Genomic DNA, 5,753 nt, shown 5'->3' on the forward strand with positions numbered 1-5,753 from the left:
GGAGAGGTCTGCCACGCCATGTGGTCTCCTCCGGGGCAGGCGGGATTCGAACTCATGCGGAAGTGGCTTTAGCTTCTCAGTGCAGTGCTTTAACCCGCTGTGCCACCAGGGAGGGCCTAAGTTGTGTTTTTATATACTAGCAATGAAAGCAGTGAATATGAGGAAATAAAGTAAGAATACAAAACTTTACATCACTCAAGAAATTGGAGCATTTATGTATAATTGTAACAAAACATGTACAGGGTTTGTATGCTGAAAAGCACAAAACATTGATGTAAGCGATCAACAAAGATCTAAAGATGGAGAGAGATACTGTGTTTATGACTTGGTAACCTCAACATAGAAACATATCAATTCTCCAAACGTTGATATGTAATCAATGTAATTCATTATTTCATTCATTATTTCTGCCTGTTCTGCTCCCCATTCTATCTCTAGTGAATCCTTTCACCCACCTCCAACACTTCTGGTCTATACTCCAGTTCTTGTATGCATAAAAAATTTTTAAAAATTAAAAAGAAATAAATGACACCAGTGTGGTAAACCAACGGTGGCTTAGTAAAAACTCCACAATTCTAACAAAGAATAAAGTGGAAGGAATCAATTTTCCTGATTTCAGGACTTATTATTTAAGCTATAGGAATCAAGACAATATATCAATGAAGGGGTAGACACAGAGGTCAGTGGGCAGACTAGAGAATCAAGATAGAGCTCCAAACAAGTATAGTCAATAAGTTTGTTGTTGTAGGTGCAAAAACAACTCAATAATTGAAGGGTTTTTTTTTTTTTTTGGAAAAATGATTCTGGAGTAATTGGATATTCATTAACAAAAAATGGCATCTTGATCTAAGCATCACACTTTACTCTGGTATGTACAAAAGTCAAAATGCATTTATAGACTTACATGCAAAATGTGAACCTGTCAGAAGACAACATAGGAGAAAATCTTCAGGACTTAGGGTTTAGTGAAAAATTCTTAGACATGACATCCAAAACACGATCTATAAAAAAAAAACAACCAGATATATTTCACTTCATCAAAATTAAAAGCTGTGAAAGAAGATTAAATGACAAGCTACCAGAAGAAATTATTCACAAGCACCTTATCTGCCCAAAGACCCATTATCATATAGAATATAAAACACACTCAAAACTCACCATCGAAGCAAACAATCCAACTAGAAAATGGGTAAAATTCATGAAGAGATATGTCACCCAAGAGGGTGGATGGAGAGCAAATAAGCACTTGATAATCTGTTGAACATCCATAGACAAGCATATTCTAAAATTTATGTGGAAGGCACAGTCCCTAGAATAGGTAAATAAATATTGACAAAGAACAAAGTGGGAGAATCACTTCCATCCACATGAAAGTTGACTGCATAGGCACAGGAAGTCGGGATTGTGACTTTAGCAGAGGGACAGACACACAGATCAATGGGACAGAATAGAGGGTCCAGAAAGAGCCCACATAAATATGGTCAACTGATTTTTGAATAAGGTGCAAAATAATTCTATGGGGCCAGAACAATTGTACATCCATAGGCAAAAAAAAAAAAAAAAAACCTAAACTGAAAGTCAGTATTTACATAATGATTAACTCAAAATGGATCATAGACTTAAATGTAAAATTCAAAACCTGTGAAGTTTTTATTAATCAAAACTAGAAAATCTTCAGGATCTAGCACTGGAAATAAATACTTGGTTTGTCCCGGTTTCTGCATAGCTCTGAAATTCCTGGGATTTGCTGAGTGATAGCAGAATCCTTTGTTAGTTTGTTGTTCTAGGAAAGCCCCTTTCAATCACACCTGAGTTGGTGCTGATAAGGCAACTCTAGGTGGGCTGTGGGTAACTTCAGGGTGGAGGCTGGATGCCAAAGGAACCAGTCATGTGATTAGAGGGTAGGATTAGAGGTATGGAACTTTCAGATCCAACCCCACTTCCCTCCTGGGGAGGAGAGGGGGCTGAAAATTGAGTCCAGTTACCAATGACCATTGATTTAATCATTGTGTTTATATAATGGAGCTTCCCTAAAAACCTCCATAAAAATGCCTAGTTTTGGGGGAGTCAAGGGGGTTATTTACAAGGGGACTTAGAAGAGGGAGAAGTGAGAGAGAAGGTGGGGAGAGGAATGGAGGAAGGGAGGGAGGTAGTGTGGCCTGCAGGAGGCTAGATAACTTCTGTCCAGCCAGCAATGCCTGCGGAGTGCAAGTGGGAGCTGAAAAAGTAAGAGGACTGCACTAGCCACCGGGCTTACGCAAAGGCCACAACAAAACTTTTCTTACAGCCCCTGGAATGTCAATTTGATGCTACACACCTCCAACAAAGCTTTCTACAAATGGAAGAATGTCAGCTCCCTCTCCTTGGCTGTGACCTTTTAGGTAAACTTAACGCATAGATTATTTTCTCACCCCAAGATCAAAGGCTGCACCTGCAAGTAGTCCCAGAACATGCCTTGAAATTCCAGATGGGCTCACTCAGGATGCTTCGCCAAGAGGCAAAGGGCTCCCCCAGAAACCTACAAGAACAAGTGAAGTGGCTTGGGCTGATGGAACCCTGGGACATGCCAAAAATACAGATGCTTCAGGAATAAAACTGGTGGAAGGACAGATACCACAGCACTGCAAGTTTCTTCAATCCAGCCTCATCTGGCCCTCCTAGAAGTGGGCTACTTTTAATCCCCCTTGGAAGTGGTTTTGGAAGACCACTCCAAGCTTCAGTTTTGAGCACTGCCCCAGACATAGTACAAGAATATAGGATCAAGCAGGCGATAAAATCTATTCAGGAGATTTTATTATGGCTGTTTTGAATTTTGTTCTCTTTAAGACTTCCATGCCACAAACAACCCACATGCCCAAAAGTAGAGACTGGCTTAAAAAGATGTGGTACATATACACAATGGAATATTACTCAGCAACTAAAAAAAAATAAACACATGCCTTTTGCAGCAACATGGATGGAGCTGAAAGGGATCCTGCTTAGTGAAATAAGCCAGAAAGAAAAGGAAAAATACCAGGTGGTTTCACTCATAGCAGGAGTATAAAGGACCAGGGGAGAAAATAATAATAATAATAATAATAATAATAATGAACAACTATATACCAGAGACATTTTACAGGGGTGGAGTGGGGAATGGGATCAAAAACGGTGGGGGGAGGAAAGTGCACTGGACCATGGTGATGGCACATGAGTGATTTGGTGATGGGAAGCCCACGGGGATTACAACTGAGATGGGAAAAGGCACAAAATGATATAAAAGTAAACTATTACATTATTTTTATAAATTATTATATTATTAAAAGAAAATACTTTCATGCCTCCAGATGAACCTTTCCATCCCTTCAGATCTCACGGGTGGGCCTTACTCAGGACCTGGCAGAGTGGAGACCACCAAGCCCAACTGTCAGAGAAGTGGTCTTGTCCTGTTGATGTTTTGCTAACCACTCACACTTCTTTAAAACTTAAAGCATAAACCCTGGTTACATTATTACAGATTGAAGAAAGTCCTGGAAGGCAATGACTGGAGGCCAAAACTCATTGGCTTGTGAACCTGTGGAACACTTGAGATATTGTTTAAGAGAAAGAAAAAAGCTTAAATGTTTTTCTCTTTCAGCATCTGTTCCAGGAGCCCCAGGATTTATTTCCTAGTGAAAGCTAGAAACCTTGACACCATGAGCGAGCCCATGAGCCTCTCGTGCTTATTGCTCTAGCTAAATTTGTTTCTCCTTCCAAAATCTGTCCGTCATCCAAAGCAACCTGCCATCATAAAACTAAACTCTTTAACAGAAGAGCTGAAAAGATTAAGGATGTGTGCGTGGGCGGGGTGGGGGGGTGTCCTGATAGTTTAAAGTCCATGGAGGAAGGTTCATTAAATACTAACAAGTGGGCCTCCCTGGTAGGGCAAGGGGTTAAAGTGCAGCACTGTGAAGCTACCGGCAGCCACTGTAGCTCCATCCCTGGCCAGGGAGCTGACCCACAGCAGACCTCTCCTGTGTCATCTTCTGCTCCCCTCAGCAGTGTATTTTTGTCAGTCTGCCTGTTCTGTTCCACACTCTGTCTCTGGTGAATCCTCTCACACACACACAACCACACCTCTGACCATACCCCAGTTCTTGTATGTATGAATGAATGAATGAATAAGTAAGTAAATATTTTGAGAAAAAAATCCCTAAATAACGAGGTTTGGAGAACACCCAGGTTGAACAGACATGGGTGGAGGAGGCAAAGTGAGGGAGGCATGAAGCCCTGTCCCCTGGGCATCTTTTGTACCACGCTTCTCTTCCACTTGGCTCTTCCTGAGATATAGTCCTTATGATAAACTGGTAACTGGAAGGAAAACTTTTTCTGAGCTATGTGAGCCATTCTAGCAAATGATTGAACTTGAGGAGGAGGCCACGGGAACCCCCAGTTTATAACCAGTGCATTAAAGTATGGACGGCCTGGGACTTGCAAGGCATATGAAGTGGAGGAAGTCTATGGGGCGGAACCCTTTGACTCAGAGAACTGGAGGCTAATTTCAGGTCAGAATTTAATTGAGTTGTTAGATACTCAGTTGGTGTCAGAAAATTGAGACTCACAAAGCTTTTAGACCAGACACCAAAAGCATAAAAAGAAAATTTGATAAACTGAAACTTGCCCCAAATCTTCAAACATTTTTTCTGAAAAGGACCAGAGGATGAAAAGGAAATAGAAGGTAAAAGATAAGCTACTGACTGGAGAAAATATTTGCAAATAACATATCTGATCAAAGACTCGTATCCCATACTCTCAAAAACCCAACAACCCAAACAATTCAGTTAGAAAATAGTCAAAATGCACTAACAGACTTTCTTCGGCGAGGATATATAGAAGGCCATGAAGATGTGCTCCATATTTTTTTTTTTTAAAGATTTATTTATTTGTACATACAGAACTGGGGTACAGGCCAGAGGCTCAGGGGCGGTGAGAGGCTTCACCAGAGACAGAGTGGGGAGCAGAACAGGCAGATCGACGAAGTACACTGCTGAGGGGAGCAGCGGGCGAGACAGGAGAGGTCTGCCGCGCCATGTGGTCTCCTCCGGGGCAGGCGGGATTTGAACTCATGCGGAAGTGGCTTCAGCTTCTCGGTGCAGTGCTTTAACCCGCTGCGCCACCAGGGAGGGCCTGTGCTCCATATTTTTAATCATCAAGGAAATGTAAATGAAAACCACAACGAGATATCATTATATAGCTATTCGAATGCGAAAAATAAAAAAAAAGTGAAGAACACAAAATGCTGTCGAGGATGCAAAAAATACCTGACTCTCCTACCGAGGCTGGTGGGAAATGGTATAGCAATTCTGGGAAACAGTTTGGTAGTTCCTCCTAAAATTAAGCATGCAATTACCATGTGACACAGCTATTGTACTAGAGCATTTATCCCAGGGATAAAAACACTTATATACACACAAATACTTGTACACGAATGTTCATAGCAGATTAACACGTCTTACCCAAAACTCGGAATTAGCCCTAATGCCCTTCAAGTTCCTGGTAAAACAGTGGCTTTGCCATACCACGGAATACGACTCAGCAATAAAAATAAAGTACTGCTACTTGCAACAACATGCATGATGCTTTTCAAGATCATTATATTATGTTCAGTGAAAAAGTCAATTCCCAGGACCTCCCTGGCGCAGTGGGTTAAATAAAGCACAGCACTGAGAAGCTAAAGCCACTTCCACATGAGTTCGATTCCCGCCTGCCCCGGAGGTGACCACATGGTGTGGCAGACC

This window comes from Condylura cristata, unplaced genomic scaffold (assembly GCF_000260355.1).
Source record: "Condylura cristata isolate star-nosed mole 26May11 unplaced genomic scaffold, ConCri1.0 scaffold00027, whole genome shotgun sequence".
Classification (NCBI taxonomy): domain Eukaryota; kingdom Metazoa; phylum Chordata; class Mammalia; order Eulipotyphla; family Talpidae; genus Condylura; species Condylura cristata.